Here is a 22430-nt window from a genome sequence, read left to right as displayed (position 1 = left end):
TAAGCAAAAACCAGGCAAAGAGGTAGAACTTACTGCCACCACTCTACTTGCAAAATACAAAAGAAGGTCGTTATTACATGAAAGAAAAACCAGCAGAAAGATTTCATAGCCTTTGCCCATCTTAGTTCCCTAGAACAGGCAAAGTTTCTATGATTCCTACATGGAATTGCTGTGAACAAATACAGTATTGTAAGAAATCTATTTTACTTAGAGAGAAACTAAGCTCTTTAAAAGTTCTTGTAATTTGTTACAATCTGTGATTATTTGGGGTTCTAGGTACCTTCACCATAAGCATCTTTGCGGTAGATATCTTCGCTGGGATCATTTTCACTGCATAACGAATTGCCATAAGGCAATTTTACTGTAAAAGATAAAATAACTGACAGTTTGGTTTCCTTTCTCCATTGACCCAGTGCTCCCATTTTTGTATTACATGGATCTGAGACCTCATAATGGTCTCTACGGTGATGAGTAAACATGGTGGTCTTAAAATAGTAGATAACAACCATGTATGTCAACTTGATAGGAAACACGGTGATAAAATGGAAGTGCGAAGTAAGAGTGTAAAGCCAGACTGCATACCTTACAAAAAAATGATAACATACCAGTTCGCAAATCCTTCAGTTGACTTGAAGGCACAGAGTTGAACCCACATTTCCCATAGGACTTTGGAACATCCATCAACGGACAGGTGACAACACGCCAAGAACAAACAATATGTAGAGGCTCTCACAACGCAACACAAAGCTCAGTTACAAATGTGCATCCTGATGTTTGGAAACTGATACCTCTCTTAACAAAGAAATTTTAACAACAAAGAAAAAGTGTGATGCTGAACAAGGAGATGAATCAACAGCAAAAAGAAAAAAGTAGAAAATACTATAAATGAACAAAAATACTTGGAAGACAAGTGCTTAGGTTCAACCCACAAAATAAAATCAGTTATTTGCACAGTATTGCCATGAGTCTACACACATTTTTTTTTGAGTCTACACACATTTTAAGTGTATTCAAATATTTTGTATTTTGCAGTAAAGTCTTTTTAACTTTGTTATTCACTTTTCATATTCCAGTATGTCTTTTTTAATGTCCCTCTTTTATTTTTCATTATTTTATCTTTTACAGCAAAAAATGTTTACAGCAAAGATGCTATGGCAAAAATACCAGACCGGATTATTCTTATGTGCTCCATGCCAGGTATGTTAAATTCCATAATCATCTTTAGAGTGACTTAGGAATCTTCCCACCGTAGTCTCTGAACGTCAAACCTTCTACCATTCTCTTTCCTTTCGAAAATGAATTACATGCTGAGCTGATCCACTTGCCACCATTCTCCTAATGTTTCCTTTGTGTGCTCTCCACAGCAAACTCTCAGAGCTGTACAAAGACAGGTGTCCACAAAACAACCCAGGTCTCTGTAGGACACAAGGATGAATAGCTCAGCCCAGGAATGCTGGACCAATACACACACACACACACACACACACAAGACTTAGCCTCAGGATGTTTTTGTTTTGTGAAAAGGATGCTTTCCAAAATTTCACTCTGTTCAGGAGAATAACCGTAATGCATTTTAAAATCTGAAATGTAGCCATATTTTTTTCTGCACCAATGGCTAAGAAAATGATAAATATAAGGAATGACACTGTATTAGAAATTCAACTCATACAACCCTAGGTAAGAAAAAATCAATCATGTGAAACCATACACATTTTTCAAATTTTCCTTTTCAATGCACTGCAAATAATACATCTTCAGTATATTACACGTAATACCTTGTTAGGGCAAATAAAAAGAAGAGAAGAAAAATAAAAGTAGGAGTAGGAGAAACTGCATAGATAAAAACTTTAAAAAAAATACTATCATTTCTCTTGCTTCTACCCTCTCTTTGTAAAACCCAATCAGCCAATAAAGAAAAATGATCTTAAAGTTGAAAGAAAGTTATGAGAATTATCTCTATGATTACTTTTGAAGTTTCCAGCCTCCAGTACTTATTTCTATGATTTGAATGTTACTGTGACAGATACAACATTAACATTTGCAGAATGTGATAGAGATACCAAGAGTGAAATAACACAACTGTGCACAAATAAAATGTCCCCACAAGAGGAAAGTGTCAGGTGAATAGTGACATATACCAGAATATTGATGGCATTTCAGGACTAGTGTAATATGGAAAAAATAGTGAGGCATGCAGGAAAAAAATAGGTTAGGTGAATGTGTCCTAGAGAAATGCTAGTCTGGAAAATTTACATTCCCCTTTTCATTTTTCTAAACTAAAAATACACGGTGTGGTTTGACTGGAAAAATCTGTGTGTTTATTTTTAATAGGAGGCACTGGTGTGCCATGTAAATGACCCATCAGGCAACACAGAAAAAAGGATCAGCTATAGAGTTAAAATGACCTCATGGAGGCTACACAAGACAGAGGTGAGGATTTGCTGTGTTCTGTTATTTGTGCCCACTGGGCAGTAGCAGAACCCTCTCCCCTTCCTGGTTAGTGCCTACAGCAATGGCCCCTGAATGGTCTTTCTGGGGGCTATTTAAGCAACTGAGAAAATGTGAGTATAAATACATTAAACCTGACAGGAGGGCAGGGAGGCAACGAACTCATGTACTAATCTCAAACTGAGTAGTTCTAGCCATGTGGCCTTGGGCAAGTCTGTGAACCTCCTTATTTTATTTATGATAATAATACACCCAGGAGCATCGAGATAAAGCACAGGATGTAAAGTCTTTCTTTCTGAGATGCCAGTCTCCTAACTTCCCTTTCTTCTCTAAGGGCTATCTGGCCTTCTCTGGGCATCGATTCAGTGACATGTTTGTTTGCACACCAAGTTTCACAGGTTTTTATAGAATTTTATTAGAATCCTTAACCAAGACATAACAAATAAAAGGATCTGCTTCATAAATATAAAGCTAATAGAGAGCCCTCATATTTCAGATTCACTCTAGTACATTTTCATGGGCTACTAGAAAAGTCTGAGTGTTTAGTTGTTTTTCAGAGAGAATTGATCAATGTTCTCTCTCCGGAGTCATGGGGACATGACTGGGACCTAAGGACCTAATTTCTCTTTACTTCCTATTCTGTTTCCCATTCTGTTTTCTTTTTAGATAGTTTTTCCCTCTTCTGGCTCCAGAGGGCTTTCCTCTTCTCTTTGACAAATACTTTTAACAGCACTCAGCCCTTGAGGGGTGTGTGTGTGTGTGTGTGTGTGTTTGGGCCAGCAACTGTGTTCTCTTTTATTTTTTCTGTATAGCTGATGAAGTTTCCATTTTTTATCTTGTAACCATTTATGTGAGTTTCTGTTCTCAGCTTGCAAATAACTCTTGAGCTTGGCTCACCATTTCTATTGTGAAGCATGAAACTCACTTGCCCTGGAGTGACACACACAGTCATAGATCTGCCCCAATCTGCACCAAAACCTGCCCTCTGGAGAACGGAATGCTTCTGGGGTTTTCTTCCCAAGTAATTCCTGGCAGAGCTGAAGGCTCTAGTTGTCCCTAAAGAAATTCTGTTGTCTGGGCTTCCTGGCAAAAGGCCTCTGTGTAAAGCACACCCTCCAGGAGACAAACCTGCTCTGCTGGAACTTTCTGGTTTCATTGGTTTCAAACATTCCTCTCACAGCTCAGAGACAGAAGCAATAGGGCTACTTCAGGAAGCTGCTCTTTTTGTCTCATACTCTCTTCTATCTGGGCATTGTTTATAAAATAACGCTGAAATTTATAAAATGCTGTAATATTTGAGTTATTTTTAATCTACCATTGCTTGTGTAGCAATAAAAATACAGGCAGTGATGAGGCAACATCCAATAAAACAGCATTTTATTGCTATAAAACTAGCCAATGGGAGCCTTCCTCTGAAGTCTGTAACTCTAGGGAACCAACAACAAAGTACACCAAGGAAACTCCCATATTTACATAATTCCTCTTCCTTAATTAATTAAAATGTGATTTTTAGGCTGTCTCATAAATAGGCAACATTACGTAAGACTGAGTGGGAAAAAAACACCTGGAAGCTACTACTATCATAATTTGTATTATTCCTAATATGGTGAGCATACCATTTCTCGTCTTGCTTTTTTTTCCACTTAATTTACCCCCAAAATATTTTCCACATTTCTATGAAGTCTTTATAATTGTCATGTTTAATAGTAACACAACTGTTTTTCTCACTTCAGGAATAGGATTCCCTTTTGTGACTCCATTTTTGAGTTACCCTAGTTAATATACAATTGTGAGTTCTCTCTCTGATGTATTAAGCAAAGAAGAATTGTTATTTTATTCAGTCTATGGCTTTGATGAAGACTTAGAAGCACAGACCAAAAACAAACAAACAACAATGGAGCAATGGCAGAGAGCTCTAAAGGATTTATGCCCACTACCACAGAATCCTTTCCTGGTGTTTCAAGATGGCAATACCACACTGACACATTTGTATTCTCAGAGATGATTACAGAGTTCCTGGCCTCCAAAAAAGTAGCAAACAATGACCTTGGTACAGCCCTAGAGTGCCTAACAAAGACTAACACTTGTGAGGCAAACTGAAGGAGCCATAGTGCACGCTTGTTTGCCTTTCAAAACTTACCTAAATTCGAGTCAAGACGCTTGAAGTATTAACTTCATTGATATTTCAGCAGAGCTAATTTCTGTTGCTAAGCTTCCAATGGTGTATTACATGATAGGAGACCTGGTAAGATGGTTCAACCAGTATCCTCTGACAGCCCAGTCAAGGAATCCATCATCACCCACATAGGTTTTTCAGCATGGCCATTTTCCTGGGTGTAACAGTGCAGGCAAAGTTCCCTTCCCATCATCCTCAACATGAACTGAGGTGAATGCAGACACATTGTTAGGAAGGCTGGTACTGCTCATCCATGGAGTAAAGAGATGATACAGTCTGACATTTTTGCAGCAAGATTTTGTACTGGCTTAGAGAATATTTGGAAACATTTTCAAGTCTTCAACACAGTCAAAAATTCTTCCCCTAAAAACACAGTTCCAAGAATTTCTCCTCTAAGTCTATAGAAAAATATTAAATCTAAATATTAATATCTAAAATATAACACAAATGAACTTATCTACAAAACAGAAACAGACTCACAGACATGGAGAACAGATGTATGGTTGCCAAGGGGGAGGAGGGAAGGGGGAGGGATGGACTGGGACGCTGGTGTTAGCAGATGCAAACTAGTATATACAGAATGGATAGACGACAAGGTCCTACTGTATAGCACAGGGAACAATATTCAATATCCTGTGATAAATCATAATGGAAAAGAATATTAAAAAGAATATATGTATATATATAACTGAATCACTTTGCTGTACAGCAAAAATTAACACAACATTGTAAATCAACTATACATTAATAAAAAAAGAAAAATATTAATTTGAGGTGGCTAAAAGAGTTCAAAGTAAAATAAAATGATAAAGTCATTTAAACAATCTAAAAGGAATTATGTACAAATATTTACCAATATTTGGATAGAGAAAGACTGTTTATGTTTTATGTAAGGGGAAAAATATGGAAAATTATCAATGGATTTAACTCCATAAATATTAAAACTTTTATATTTCAACATTATGGACAAAATTAAAAGTCCATCGAAAAGCTGGTTAAAGTATTTGCAACCAAATGACATTGTTAATAACCTTAACTATAGATAGGTAATGAAATAAAAATAGCAATGATAATTCAATACTTGAATACATAAAGATAATAAACAGAAAATTTATGAAAGAATAGGACCAAAAATCTCACCAAAAAAAATGAGGATCAAATCAACTTCTATTTCCCAGGAGATGGAATGATATATTTTCCCTATTCCTCGACTAAGTGCAAATGAAAACATTAAACATTCTATATGAGACAAATATAAGAAGTCTATGGAAGGTGAACAGAAGAAAGACTCACTAGAGACCTGAGGATCCAAGGGACAAAAGAGTGGTGAGTTCTCTGGGGTTTTTTGTCTTTTTCCCTCATATATCACAGAGCTGAAGAAGCTAGCAACCCAGAAGTCAACAGATGCAGACAAACGAAGCCCCAACAAAAGCCCTCTCTCTCTAGCCAAAGGACCAAGAAAGGGGCAGCCTAACAAAAAAGACAAGTTTTAGATAATAATCGCTCCATCCTAAGCATCACAGAAAACACACACACACACACACACACATACACACACACAAAAGCAAAAAAAACAAAACCGTCTGGTTCCACCCTGCCCACACCAGCAAAGGCCTAGTGGAGAGTCTAGACTTCCATTCCCACCTGGCAGTCATGAAGTATCCCTTCCACTCCCCAAGTGGGGTGTTGTCTGAGGATACCCAGTTGTCAGAGCTTTCGTCATTGCCCAGGGAGTGTGGACAGCCTCCCTCTGTGGGTTTGGTGGTGGTCTTATAAGGAGCAGTTACAAGGCACTCCTACATCTGCCAGCCAGGGAGGCATTAGTGGAGGCCCAGTGTGGAGTCAGAACTCCCACTCTATCCAACAGCAAGGAGAAGTCCAATTGCTCAGGTGCTTAGGAGGCTGAGTGGGGAACCTGGACTTCCACTCGCACCTGGTAGTAATGAGATGACAGTCCAACATTTTCATCACATTCTCTAGGGCCCCAGGACCCAAAGATGTTTAAACCATAGCAATATCTTCAATGATAAAATCACTCATATTAACCCCTTAAGCTGGCTTAACTTCTTCAAGGAGTTTCTTCCTTTGGTGGATAAACTAGAATAAAGAGGTAATCATTTAAGAAGACGAACACTTTATCATTTAAATTCTTTGTTAAGTATCCTGGTGAGAGAGCTGATATATAGTGTCCAGGTAGCTGGTGAAGAGCCAGTGAGAAAATCCCAATGACAAAGTGGCTGAAAGGATGAAAGAACTTGCTGATGTTGACATGGAAATCATTTGCATTGCAATGTAGCACCTGCCCCAACACAAGTGTGGAAAATGAGGAAATGACTGAGTTCCATGTCTGAACGTAAGCATGTATGACACAGAAACAGTGCATGTCAGAATCTAGGAGGTGAAGGTGACCTGCTCACGTGAACAATCCACAGAAATCTTGAGTCAGGCTTCGGATTTCCATAAGGTTTTGACCTAGGCATTTAAGCCAATCGTATTTAAAGTTCAAGGAGGGCTTCTCTGGTGGCGCAGTGGTTAAGAATCCGCCTGCCAATGCAGGGGACACGGGTTCGAGCCCTGGTCTGGGAAGATACCACATGCCGCAGAGCAACTAAGCCTGTGCACCACAACTACTGAGCCTGCGCTCTAGGCCCGTGAGCCACAACTACTGAGCCTGGGTGCCACAACTACTGAAGCCCGCACGCCTAGAGCCCGTGCTCCGCAACAAGAGAAGTCACCATGATGAGAAGCCTGTGCACCGCAATGAAAAGTAGCCACTGCTCGCTGCAACTAGAGAAAGCCCGCATGCAGCAACGAAGACCCAACGCAGCCAATAAATTAATTAATTAATTAAATTAATTTTTAAAAAAAGTTCAAGGAGTATGGAGGAAATAAGATATTTGTAAAAATCCTTTCAAAGCAGGTGGGACCACAGAATCTTTATGCTTCACAGACCCAAGTCATCATGATTTGCTTTTACTCTTCCAGATGCACAAGTAAAATGGCTCAGATGCTGCTTCCAGCAATTGGGGCTATAAGTATTAGTATTCTTAGCAAAGTTTCCAGATTAACATGCGTAAAACCACGGCTTCCTGATACCCTGCAGTTTCTTTTGCAATTTCTACATAATTCTAGTCTGTACATGACATTTTTTTTGTGGAGTTTTAGGCAATTGGCACATTGCGGCCATCTGGCAGGCAGTGGAGAAGCACACTTTTGACATTATAAGATGATGCATCAGTGATTAAAAACAAACCAAAAGGTGGTTGATGTTTATTGTAATGGAGCAGCACAAACCCCGAGGGGATTAACTAATCAGTATTCACAAAGGCATCTTCAGACTGAAGCACCCACTGTTACTGAAAATCATTTTTAACTAGATGAAATATTTCAGCAACGGTTGCTTTTTGAAACAAAAATAAACAACAGACAAACAAAGAAGGTAGAAATTAAGTAATCATAAAATGCTCGCTTTGGTTTTGGAATAGGTATATCATGGGCAGCAAATTCGTGTGTGTGTGTGTATGTAATTTCCTTGCTTGTAATTTTTCAGTAATTCTGCAGGATAAATCCAATTCCTTAGTTTGGATATGAGGCCCTTTGTAGTCTAAATCTCACCATCTTTTAATTCAATTTCCACAATTCTCAGGCAGTAATCTTATGTCCAACCCATGGAGAAATACTATGTAGGTCCCTGAGCACTCATATCTCTCTTATCTTCTTGTCTTTACTCACGTGGTTTCCGATTCTTGGAAAGCACGTTACCTACCGTTGACCTGAAAATTTCTCCTTCAAAATTCAATTTCCCTAAACTCTCAAATACACTGAGAACTTCTTTATCTTTTGTATTCCTGTGGTATATATCCATTTTATCATCCCTAATGTGTATGTTATAATCATCCATATGTTTGTTTGTCTCCCTTTATTAATTTATTTGTTCACTTAACGAATATTGAGGAATAAATATGTGTGAGGCTTGTTCTATGCATAGGGAATACACATCTGTAGTCAGGGTCTGGAATAGAAAGCACTTGAGTATTTGCAACAGAGGGGATTCAATGCAGGATATTGGTTACTCGGGTGATGGAGGAGATTAGAATCCAAACAGGGCCTGAGGAAACAGCCCAGAGGTTACTAATATCAGTTAGCGTGCACTGCAGGAGCTAGCTGGAGGCACGAAGGAGAAACAGCTTCTGCTGGAGAGGCCACCAGAGGAACAAATGGAGGGAGGAATACCCCATCTTCTCCCTTCTCTGGTTTGCCAGTCTCCTGTTTTGCTTCGCACTGTCCCAGTCCACCTGGAAGGCGGCTGACGCAGGAGCATGAGAAACGAAGTAGGCTCAGCTCCCCCTGCAACGCAGAGCAGTGGAAGAGTGCAGAATGGATCTGAAGACCAAGATGCCCAGGATTGGCACAGAGGTAAACAAATAAAAAGACATTTCCCTCTCTTCATGAACATATGAGCATTTCATTGTATTTCATCCCTGTATTCCCAGCTCCTCACATAGTAATTGCGCGTGATTGGTGGCCAATTTACATCTTGAATGCCTTAATTGATGAATGAAAAAATAATTCAGAACAAATCATCTTGATGATCCTATGGTTCCCTCCACAACTGACCAACAACTTCATGAGAAAATACTTTGGGTGGCAGCTTTATCTCTTGATCCCAGATTTACTTCCCGCACGGGTATCTGTGATTCTTATTACAGACTGTATTTTCTGTGGTGTTTTGCTCTGGACCTCATAAATCTGATCCCATCCCAAGGCTTTAGAGTCCTGAGGATTCTCAAGGTCACTGTATTCTAGGAGGTGTGAACTGCTGTGACAATTTTTGGGTTTTGTTCTGTTGTGTTTTGCAGGACGTAGCCTGTAACAACAGCTTTTCTGGCAGATAACGCACTCGACATTCTGTGAGCGGAGCAATTAGATTACCTTCAGCAGCCTGGGGAGGGGATAGGGCATTGGAACCGACCTCAAGCGCTTCTGGAGCAGACATACCCAGGATTCTACTCAACTTGTAGGCAAAACTCTGTAAGTGTTGTGCAAAGCATTTATATTAGCAGCTGTTCTTCTTACTCTATAAAGATCCTCTCAGTGGTGAAGGTCTTGTTCTGGGCCATTATAAATGCCAAAATTAGTTCAAAGGGCATAGATTTCACAAACACTGTGTAGAAAGAGATTTAGTTCAGCAAACACTTTGGCATGTTGAGCCTGTGCTTGGAATTGTGCTTGCTGATCAGTGGGTGAGAGCGCCAAAATCACTGAGCAGTTAAGCATCTGAGCTCGAGCTGGATGGCCTTGGTTCCACCATTCACTGAAATGTGACCTTGGCCAAATTCCTGTGCCTTTCTGCTTCAGTGTTCCCATATGTAAAATGTGGATAATAATAGTATCAAGCTCAGAGGTTACTGTGAGTATTAAGTGAAGTGAGAACAATGCCTTGTATGTAGTGTTAGTAAACATCATCATCATCATCACTCTTACTAATAAGCACTCTTATTAACACATTCTTGCAGGACTGAGGCATCTTCCCCTTTGTATCCACCTAGTGCCCAGTGGCACATTTTAATATCTCTAAAAAAGCTACTTAGCTTTTTTAGAGATATTAAAATGCAGTGAAATGCCTCAAGTTGCTTCCTCTATCCTATTAGAAAATGCCCTAATTTCAACCCAGATTCATTCAATTGGGGAAAATCTGTACAATATACAGCATCTCAGCCTCTAGGGTGTCTCCTAGCTCTCACTCTCTGTCCACCCTCAGTTTGCATTTCAGGATAACAGGAGATCAAAAGAAAGAGTGGAGAAGATAAGGGAGAAAACAGAGATAAGAAAGGGAAATTCAAAGTGGATGGAGTGTGGCCAAAGCAAGACACAGAGCAAGGCCCCCAAGGGGAATAAAATTAACAGAAAACTAAACTCTTCTCATGCTTGTGCGCTGTGCACTCTGTTTCCACTCTCATGGGGCCCTCACGTAGGTCCCCTTGCTTAGTAGAGGGCCTGCCTGCTCCTTCCTCCAGGCACTCAAATCTAACTATCTCTGTTGGTCCAAGGATGTGCTCCTCCTGGGGCCCACAGGAGAATTTTCAACACAGAACATAATTTCCTGAGAAGCTTGAGTAGGTATTGCTTAGAGGCCCGAATGTGATCTTGCTGTTTTCACTCATTAATTCATCCTGCGCTGGGTAACTTGCTCATTTATAGCATATTGAGCGTCTTACCCTGTAGCAGCCACTGGATTCAGGTGCACAAGACAGACGTGTAAGTCTAGGGCTTTAGCGTCAGAAGACACAGAGAGACATCAGTGTAAATGAATAATTATGTCAGTGAGAGAACTTTAAACAAAAGTATATATGGGTGCCTTCCTCACACCCTAACTTTCTCATTCTCTTCTCTTCATTCTCAGTTAACTGGTCAATACAGTTCGCCTATTCAAGAATTTTTTACTGAGTACTTGCTATATTCTGAACGTTTCAGAAATTTGAAGTATAAATAGTATTTTCTTTCTCCCAGGGTCTTTACAAAATATTAGGGAGACAAAAAAACCTTAAGAAGACCCTCTTTTTTTTTTTTTTTTTTTGCAGTATGCGGGCCTCTCACTGTTGTGGCCTCTCCCGTTGCAGAGCACAGGCTCTGGACGCGCAGGCTCAGTGGCCATGGCTCACGGGCCCAGCCGCTCCGCGGCATGTGGGATCTTCCCGGACCGGGATACGAACCCGTGTCCTCTGCATCGGCAGGCAGACTCTCAACCACTGCGCCACCAGGGAAGCCCAAGAAGCGCCTCTTAACATACATTACAGTCTGGAAAGAGTTCATGGAGGAGGTGGAGCTTAGCTTGAGCCTACAGGTAGTGGATTGGAGATTGGTTGGTACCTGGAGGTCAGAAGAAGAGAAACTTCTAAGCAAAGGGAGAAAATTGGGGCCCTCAGGAGAGTGAACAGGCTCACGGTGTGTTGAAGGGACACAGGAAAAAACTAATGGCTGAATTTAGGGTGTTGGGAGGGGGAGGTAGTATGAGATAAGGTTGGATTGACGGGAGAGGTCAAATTAGGCAGGACCTAGAAATCCCAGGAGAAAAAGTTTAGTTAATTAGCGTATGTAGTACATACTCTGCCCAGGACCCCATTCTCCACTTTCTGGGAAAACAAAGGGCTAATGAATGAATTACAGGTTTTCTTTGGCAAACTGAACACACTAGATAGTTCTGTTTGAAAAGAAGTTGATATCTTGTAGCCTGGACTTCATATTTAACTTCTTGCCATGGCCATCTTTATGAAATGTCAGTCCCCACTGCTGCCTTTAAACCTGCTCGCTTTGATATCTCTGTTGTTGTGAGATCTCTTTGTGGTGGCGTAGAACATCGTGGTTACCTGGATTCCTAAACTGTGTTCACGTTGCTCCCTTTTGTCTGCAAGTCTTAAAACGATGACAGCTTGTCAACAATGTCACAGCCCTATATGGGCCAACCTTTCACCTTCTCACCTTCCACAATGAGGCTTTTGAAAATATGTCAACACATATGAATTGGAGTGTGATTGTGGAGATAGAGTGTGGGTGAAAGTGCAGTTTCAGTCACGCTGAGGGAAATGCTTATTTACGTGGATAAATATGAAAAATAGCAGATGAATAGAAACATTCATTTTTTTGACTTGAGTAGCTAGACAACCTGAAAGAAATAATAGCACCAGAGCTGCAGAGAAAAACCCAGTGAGTTACTAAGCATTTAAACAAAAGTTGAATTTTGTTTATAAAAAGTAGCATGAGAAATGTGTGGGATAGAGTCAGGATTGATATGATTTCTCTAGCTAGAGGGCTGAGAAACAAATTTCTCTTGGAATTCTTCTTGGTTTCAGAAGGCTCCCACATTATGCCAGAGATCTCCTTGCCTTCCCACTTTCCCTGTCCTTTTTCACCTGGGCTCCTTTCCTTTGTTGGCTGCTTAAGGAATGAAAGGCCTCATGCCCACCTCTTCACCCCACATTAATTAACAAAACAAAACACATGGCTAATTTTTCCAGGTTTTCTGAGGGCTTTCCCAATTGTGTAAAAGGACTTTAGCTTATTAAAACCCCTCTTTTCAACACTCTTTATTTTTGTTTGTTTGGCCTACAGAAAAAAAAGCAGTCCCATAAATACTCAAAGGAATGAAGCAACCTCATCTAATATGTCAAAGGAGATTTTTTGTGTCCTGTGAGTTTCCTGGGAATTTGATACCCAGGGTGAAACAGGAGGTTTATGGCTAAGTCGGAGGGGGAGGCACCAGTGGAAACTGGAGGCTACACAGCTCTAAGGAAGAGAATCTTCAGGATTTACTCCACTTTTCGTTTCCTTTCTGTAGCCAACAGCTACACTCATCCTGACCAGGCCTGGCCAGGCTTTGACATGAGCCCAGGAAATGCCTTTGGTGCACTTAGGACCTCCCCTGCTGGCGCCTTTCCCCAGCCCCTCCTCTTTCCCCAGTTACCCCACTGCCTGCTGGTCCTCCACACTCCGTGGTCTCTCATCAGCCCCCTCCTGTCATCGGGACGGTGCTGCTGAAACCCTCACTCTACTATTTGATGTAAGAAACAGGTTGAGAAAAACGTATCAAGGTAGCTATTTCCAGGCTTCCCTGGTGGCGCAGTGGTTGAGAGTCCGCCTGCCGATGCAGGGGACACGGGTTCGTGCTCCGATCCGCGAAGACGGAGCGGCTGGGCCCGTGAGCCATGGCCACTGAGCCTGCACGTCCGGAGCCTGTGCTCCGCAATGGGAGAGGCCACAACAGTGAGAGGCCCGCGTACCAAAAAAAAAAAAACAAAAAACAAAAACAAGGTAGCTATATTTTCAAGGCAAATTAGGCAATATAGAGAACAACCAGGATCCCAAGTTGAGGTTCAACTATTTTCTCTTTTCCCAGAGGGGTTTTCTAATTGCTGTTTGCGAACAGTCACCATTTTGTTATAGTGAATTTGCAAAACAAGATTTAGATATATTATTTTCCCTCAGTTTATAATTTGGTACCATTGGGGTAGAAGGGCAGAAATCACTGAAGGGAGTGTCTATAGCATACAGTAACACTGCTTTGCCTGCAACATTCTCACATTATAATTCTTAATTTATTCATCCAAAAATATTTGCTGCTCACTTACTCGGGGTGGTGGAGGATACCAAAAAACAAATATAAACAGGTTTTTATTTGGAGGCGGTTCCATTCTAGTGGAAGAAAGGAGGCAAGTCTGGTGCTGTTACCTACAGCAGAATGTGATGGAAGCCACGAGAAATGTTCAAGTTAATGGCTATCAAATTGTATGGAAGAAAGAGATTGTATCTGGTGATGGACTTCGGGGAGGAGATAGGATTTCTTCTGAGATTTTTAAGAAAAGAGGATTAAGGCCAACTGATCTGACAGTGGGAATGGGTAGAATGATTTGGATCAAAGAGAAACAGTGTGAGGAAGAACATAGAATTAACAATGTCCAAGGTTTAGTGGATTCAGGGATTAATGGGGAAACTGGTTTGACAGAAAATAAATCATGTGTAGTGATTTTGTGATAAATAAAGACGGAAACTGTTTGGTTTCTTCATAGAGGGCTTGAATGCTGTGCTAGGATGTGTGGTTTATACAGTAATGAGAAACCACAGGATCGTTGAGCAGGATAGTACCCTGACAAAGAGGTCTTCAAGGCTCAGTGAGAGGTTTCCTTCCACGTACCCACCTATCACGTCATGCAGCATCCTGGATTGTAACTACCTCTGTAGGTACTCTCTTAAAGACTGTAGACACTTTCAAGGCAGGAACTACTTCTTGAAAGTGAAAGATGGGCATCTGGAGAACACCTGTCACAGAGTCTGGTACATACCATGGGCTAAAAAGAAAAAGAAGTGTTTTGAAGAGATAAATGAAAATATTAGGGCTGACAAATACTGTAGTAGTCCAGGGAAAGCAGAGATTTTTTGGATGGAGACTTGACAGTTCTTGGAGACTGAGTGGGTGCAATGGGGAAGAGAGATGGTTTTCAACCCGGTGAGTTTGAGAATGAAGGTAGTCTTGAACAGAAATAAGGTTGTCAGTGAGCCCTCAGCACTGCTATTTCAATGGGAAATGTGCTGGTGCACAATTCCAAACCCTCATCCTTAGAATTATGCAAGCTGAAATAGCATTCCCGATCCCTGAAAACAGGTGTCAGACATTACAAAAGAAAATCAGTATGTTTACGGAAGTTCATGTTTGCTCACACATATTTTTTAGAACTTTTGTATACTAAACAGTGAATCACGTATTTGTTGATGCTTTTTGAATGTCTATATGCAGCTTAATATTTTGCCTTAGGTCCAATGTATGAACAGTCTCTTTCACTCTGAACAAATTAAGGAAACTTAAAGAGGATGAAGGTGGTGGATCTCTTATTCATTGAATTTTTATGTTACGTATGGCAATAATTGTTATACTATTTATGGTAATAAATGATGACTCTGCCCTGTTACTTCTCCCAAATCATCCTGGTTGGGTAGCAGAAGTGGAGAAGGTATGAAAGAGGTGGAGATGAACTGTGGTCACCTTCAGCCCAAAGTGGTTGGACTTACTCTTCGTCACATTTTTCAGTAATACTAATAAAAATTTAAATATTATTTAATTGCATGGTTTAAAAAAATTAAACACTTAAATGTTTAACAGGTTAAATTTATGAAATTAAGCACAACATTAGCAAAGAAAGATTATTGGTGGTGGTAGGCAGGGTGTAATTTTGAGGAATGCAATTTTTTATACAAAAAAGCCCAGAAGTAGTGGTAACTATAAGTCAGTTCCCCCAAACCACAAAGTATTGCAGGAATTTGGAGCAGGGAGACATCATTTATGGCTGAGTGATCCAGAAAGTATTCATGTACTTGAGGGTATGAGAATTATGGCCTTGAGTTATAGATAGATTTACAATAGGCAGGAATGCAAGGAAAAAGATTCCAAATAATAAATTGCAGAAAGCTATGCTGTTCCACGGCTGTTGCAGATTAGAACTAGAAAACTGATTATGCGCTAAGACTATAACTATTAAGAAATATGTATCCCTCATGTATATGTACGGCTGAGTCGCTTTGCTGTACACCTGAAACTATCACAACATTATTAATCGGCTATACTCCAACATAAAATAAAAAGTTAAAGAAAAGAAAGAAATATGTATCCCAGAAGTTAACCAGGAAACACACAAAGAACATAATGTTCCCAATTACACAGCTGCAAAAATTAAGTTAGATGTCACAAAGTAGTAAGTATATATAATAAAATTCAGGTTCCTTGCAATTTATACCAAGTTAGAAGAATGTAGTTCCTTTGGAAAGAACCTTATTTCCTCACTGACATAATTATAAGATGTATTTAATTCCATCACTGATTTATTTTTATTGGTAATGAATATTAGTACTTTAGCCTAAAATATCTCTCTTCCTTGTATGTCAAGTAGTTAATGACCCGTAAATTAACTCTTAAACATGCTAAGGACGCTCATTATTTAAAGTAATTATTTCGCAAAGCAATGATCCTTTGGTTATGCAAATTACTGACATTAAATTATAAAGTTGTAGGTATCCAGTTTTAGGGTTCATTCTGGGCTCTCAAAATGACCTAACAATCCAGGTATTGCTTGTTCCAAAGTTAAATAATGGGAAGATGAAAATACATAATTCAAGGGTGACAGAGAAAATGTTACCCACATCTAGGGATTCCTCCAATTTCTGCAGGCGATAGAGCTGGAGCCCAGGGTGATGATGATGACGTTAGCTTTGGCTTGTTATACTCCCCCTGCTGGGTAGTTGTTTAGATTTATGAATATATTATGTGCCAATTACAAGACATCTTTTTGGCTTTAATGTCACTTTATTTGAAGACCATTTTCATCAGATGGACATTTAAAACATACTTTTTTTGTGTGCCTACTTAGTGTCAAACACTTACCAAGTACTGGAAATAATCTGTGCCTGGTGGCATGGAGGAGGGTGACCAGGAGAAAGCAGCAGGCAAATCAATACACCTTTTCACTGTGTGCTAAGTGAGACAGATGAGTGCCGGTCAGATGCTCTGAGAAGACTTAGAAGAAACATCTGGTCCAGACTGGGAGGACAAGAGGAGGTTCTGAAAGAAGTGAAAACAGGTTGAGGGCCAAGAGGAGTAAAAACTGGAGACTGGAAGTGGGGCTGTCTTAGGCAGAGAGAAAAAGCCTGTGAAAGGAGATGAGTAGCAACCGGCTGTCCTCTGGACTGCAAATCATTCAGGGTGGTTCCAAAGTTGAGTGTAAGGATCGTTGTGGTGGTGGGGAACAATGAGGCTGGAGACGGAAGAGGGAAACAGGGGCCTGAAGTTCTTATTTTATTGAGTAATAAATTGGAAGACATTGAAGGATTTTAAGTAAGGGTTTATAAAATGAGATTTGCATTTTAGGAAGATCACATTAGCTTCAGTATTATGTAAGGGGGTCAAGATAGTTGTGATATTAATGGATGAACAACAAGGTCCTACTGTACAGCACAGGGAACTATATTCAATATCCTGTAATAAACCATAATGGAAAAGATTATGAAAAAGAATATATATTATTAACTGAATCACTTGATGTACAGCAGAAATTAACACATTGTAAATCAAATACACTTAAATAAAATTTTTTAAAAAATCTAGTAGCTTATTTAGTGGGGACCAAAATGTAGGAGGGTCTGCTGTGTGCTGAGTTAACCCTTTAGTTGCTGCATCTGGGCATGTGGGACTGAGGCAGTGTCTCTTCACTAACATACAGAACTAACATTCAGAATCTTAACAGTCATAGGCTGTACTCATATGTTCTAGCTGAATGTCTGCTCTGGGGAGAAGGTCCCGGATTCAGTCAAGGAGAATCATGGGAAGATATTGATATAACCCACATAAAAGTTAACAAAAGAAGTCACAGGAGAGATCAAGAAAATTGAACGCACTCAAGACACTCACACAGAGGAATTAAAATGACCTGGCTACTGATTGGTGGGGATTGAATGACAGGGAGGCACTAGGGGATGACTTGCCTCCTGGCTTGAGTAAACAGGTGGATGGTGTTCATTGGCTTTTTGAGAGGAGAGTCAAATGGTGGGGGGTTGGGGGCACTGGTTAGAGTTTATTTGAGGTATCCTAGGAGCACCGAGGAAGAGATGCTTGTGTGGCAGTATTTGATCATATGAATTTGAAGCTCAGGGGAGAGATAGGAATAAGAGTGCAGGTTTAGGAGTCATCAGACTACAGGTGGCATCTGGAGCCATGGCGGACAGCGTCTTCCAAGCAGAAGAGTAAGATGCCACCATCCTGGGTGATGAGTCTTCAGTGTCGCCCAGGCTACAGTACATCAAACACACACACACACACACACACACACACACACACACACACAAACTTGACAATATGATGGATCTGGGAAATGATAAGTCACATCACAACAGACATGAAACTTACTAAACTACTACAACCATTCTCTTGCAGATCTCAGTACTGAGCAAGCCTGATTTACAGGAGGAGGGTGAAGTGTGTTCGCAAACATGTCCCCTTAGTGTCCAGAACATCCCTCCTCTACCTTTCCCCTTCACTTGGCTAAATGTGTGCTTTTAGGCTTCTTGGTGTAGACAGCATTGTTAGGCCATCGTCTTCAGGTCATCCTCTCTTTCCTGAATACTAAAAGGAATAGGAGAATTTTAATTGATCTCCAATACAAAGTCCAGGGGGAAATTCTCAATTTATATCGTTATCTCTAACACACAAATTGGATCTCTTGTTTCCTAATTTACTGCTTTTTCCTAAATCCTCTCCATCTCTTCTATCCACTCTTTTTCTCAGTTCCTCCTTCTCCAGGCCTTTGTACCCGTCAGAATTACTAAAACCAATTTCTAACGTTTCTTGCTTTCTGCCTCCTCCGAAATCCTTCTGAATACAGCTGTCAGCAAGCTTCCAAAACTCCACTTTCATGATGTCACTCACCCAAGGGCTGACAACGATTTTTCCACTGCAGTCAAGTGTAGACTTCTTTCCTTCCAGATTCTCCAGAATAAAACCACACCCAGCGTGTGCAATGGTATTTAATGACCCCTTGATAGAACTCTTCAAAGCAACCAGACCTAACTCTTCACTGACCCTTCCCATCCGTCTGCTGTAATTCTTACACTTGTTATCCATTTTGCCAAGCTAGGATCTCAACAGGGATAAACACGGTTTATTAGAAAGAGCACAAAGATTAGATTCAGAAACACTGACCCTAGGTTTGGAGCCTAGTGATCCCTTTGGCAAGGTGTTTAATTTCTCCTCTACAAGAGATAAAGATATCTGCTAACACATTCCACAGTTATGTGGATGGGAAAATGAGACAATCTGTGTGAATGTGCTGTCTAAATTATCAAGAGCTCATAAGACAAATCCTATCTAATTAAAAAATTCTCTTATCTGACACTCAAGGATACCTGGTTTTTCAACTATTGATAGGTATATATATTTAGTATCTTTGAAAATTTCAGTCTTCTTAGATACAACTTACAAATCACTACTATTTGAAATAATTTTAAAAAGGGACCCGGAAGTTAGGAGCAGAAACAGAGGCCAAATACTCAGCAAATTCTCAACATCGGCTTTCCAAAAAAGCAGCCTGTGTAACTTTTAAGTTAACCTGGAACGTAGAACTATATTCTTGCCAGTTATATTCCTATGAGGAGAAATATCATTCCCCATGACAGGGAATGACAGCTCCACAAGTCTGTAAGATTGAGCCATGAAGTCAAAAAGATAATTATCAAAAATTTGGTGGAGGAATCAAAAACTAAAAACTCAAAAAAGTTAAGTGCTTTCTAATATACGTATTATCTACAACAAAGCAAAAGCAGATATACAAGCAAATACAGCAAATCATTGTAACTTTGCTGCAAAAAGATTATGAAAAGTGCTGAATAAGTAAATGGAAATACTAGTAAGACACTACTCATTAACACTAATTTAAGGATTAAATGTCTTTTTAATAAAGGATTAAAGGATCAAAGTTGTCATTTGGATTGCAGTTTCTGTTTCAACAAATATAAAAGTATGAGTTTTTGTAGGTTCACTCAAGATTCTTTCATCTGTAAGCCTACTTTCCATCCTATCTTTGTTTTACTTGTCCTCAGACTGGGGACAGTCTATTAAGTGTTCTGTTAATGCCCAAGGATCTCACATGGTATTTCCCCCACTGCTATGATGTAGATGATCTGTTCCTTCCCTAAGTGTTGCCTGTATTGTTGGTCTTTCCCATTCAGCATCACTGGCCTTGTGCTATTCATGAATTATTTGCAAACGTGTGTGTTTTCCTTTCCCAAATAGACTGAAGGCTCCTTAAGGTCAACACAAAATCTAATACTCTCTATTCCTTATACTGAATGTCAAGATGCATATTAGACTCTAACAAGTATTTCCAGAGTAACTGAAATCAAGTCTAAAAACCCGAAGTGTGTTATCTATGGTTTTGCAGCTATAAATGTAACATGAGTAAAATATTTTATTTATTACAAGAATGTAAATTTAGCTCCTCATAAATATTTACTATTAAAGTGTTTAGAGAACCATATTTATTTATGGACTAATATCTTATTCAGTTAATGAAATGTATTTTATAAAGTGGTGCTTTAACAATTATTTTCCAATGACTAACCAAGTCAGAAATGCTTAGAAAATTCAAGACAGTTCATTTGAAATGCTCCAGTTGGTATTATGCCGAAGTGTTTATAAATAGAGCATATATGTAAAATGTACAAAAATCTTTTGTTTCAATCCTGTATTTCTTGACGGAACTTGAAATTAAAATGGTACTCACATGACCAATTAAATCTACCGCAACTACTTGGGAAATACTGGCAAGAAGAGTTTTTTCTTTTATTCCCTCTTGTTTTACAAGTATTTTTTCTTTTATCACTCATTTTATTTATTTTAAAATTTATTTATTTATTTTTGGCTGCATTGGGTCTTCGCTGCTGTGTGTAGGCTTCCCATTGTGGTGCCATGAGTCACCACAATGAGAATAATGTCTAGAGCACAGGCTCAGTAGTTGCGGCGCATGGGCTTAGCTGCTCTGCGGCATGTGGGATCTTCCCAGACCAGGTATCGAACTCGTGTCCCCTGCATTTGCAGGTGGATTCCCAACCACTGCGCCACCTGGGAAGTCCCTACAAGTATTTTTAAGTGAAAAGGGCAGCATCCTTTTTAGAGTTTATTGAGAACTTCAAATATCTAGTCCCCAGAAGCAAGATTCATCATGAGGAGTATCTAAGGCCTAACCGAGTTTTCAAAATAGTGCCCACATATACCGTACTTGTTGAACAAATTCAGATTTATTGAAAGTAAACATTTACATTGGCTACAATGTTAGAACTATTACAAAGCTGGATAAAAGAGGCTTAAGTAGCAATAGAAAGCAAGTGCAGTAAAAAGTGAATAGAGAAAATATTTGGCCTTAGTGATCTTTTGGCAGTATTTACATTATGTACATATTGTTAAATATTTATAATAACTCTAAGGCACCAGAGGCTAAAGAGCAGGTTGCAATACTATTTTGTGCACAAAAGTCAAGAAATTTATTGTAAAGAAGGCTGTAGAATTAAAGAAACATAGGCATATCTTAATGTTTACATAAAGGAGTGGCTGCGTTTTTAAAATCTCAAATGACACATTAAATATCGGGCAGATTGAAGAAATTATTTTTAGAACATTAAATTATGTTGACTATGTAAATAAGCACTATTTTTTACTGACTTGCTGGTAAATGTGTAATGTAATCTATTCTTCAACACAGCTTTTTCACACTCATGGATATGATACGTTTTGTCTAAAAACTACTTGAAATTCCTTTGAACTACAAAAACTTATCCTAATATATCAGAGTGTATACAAAATTCCCAAGAAAAATTTACTGGATAATAATATACATCAAATTTATATATAATCTGACAAAAATTTAGCAGAAATTCAGGAATATTTGAATATTCAGGCTGCCATTCTGGCACAGCAGTTGGGTATTTTAATCCTTTAACTGTTTAGGGTGGGCAATTCTCTGTGGCTTCAGGTGAAAGGACATAAAATTGGCCCACGTAGAAAACCAATCCTAAAGGGAACTAATTATTTTCAAATTTTGCAACTTGAAACCCCTTCACTTACTCTTTGGGTGATGACTATGTTATTCATCACTGGTGATTGAAATATCCGTATTACTGTATTGTCAAGAGGTAACTGACAACATAGATCTAGCATGGTCTTGACTGTCGTATTATTTGATGACTTCTATTTGTAAAATTTTATTTGATCCTTATACTGAAAACCCAAACTTATCTTGACAGACAGTCTATCATTTGTCTTGAGGTAGTGTAATAATGAATTCAGCAGGACAATAGAATAACATCATAATATTTTTTAAGTGTGCTTCAAGTGCCACCGTGAAATCCATACATTTAGATGGTAGACAGTCCAAGGTTGAATGGACCTTCATGATGTATTAAATCACTATCTGATGAAGTCATCCAGACTTTAACAAGGATAATGAGGTCTTCCTTAGAACTTTCTGAAACCCCATGCCCTAAGGCAAGTTATGGTACAAGTTATGGTACAAAGTACTGATAAAATTCTTTCAGTGATAATAAAGATTCATAGACTTACATATTAAAAGTTTCCTTTCTTTTAGCTAAGGGGAGAATAATTGAGGGATTTCTTCTCTAAACTCTTAAATTTTTCAATGAGAAATATTCATAGCATTAACAATAGCTTGAGTAGGTTTCTTATATCACACAGTATTTGAGAGCGAATTTAAGGATGTGG

This window comes from Lagenorhynchus albirostris, chromosome 3 (assembly GCF_949774975.1).
Source record: "Lagenorhynchus albirostris chromosome 3, mLagAlb1.1, whole genome shotgun sequence".
Lineage (NCBI taxonomy): Eukaryota > Metazoa > Chordata > Mammalia > Artiodactyla > Delphinidae > Lagenorhynchus > Lagenorhynchus albirostris.
Note: the sequence above shows the minus strand (reverse complement) of the source record.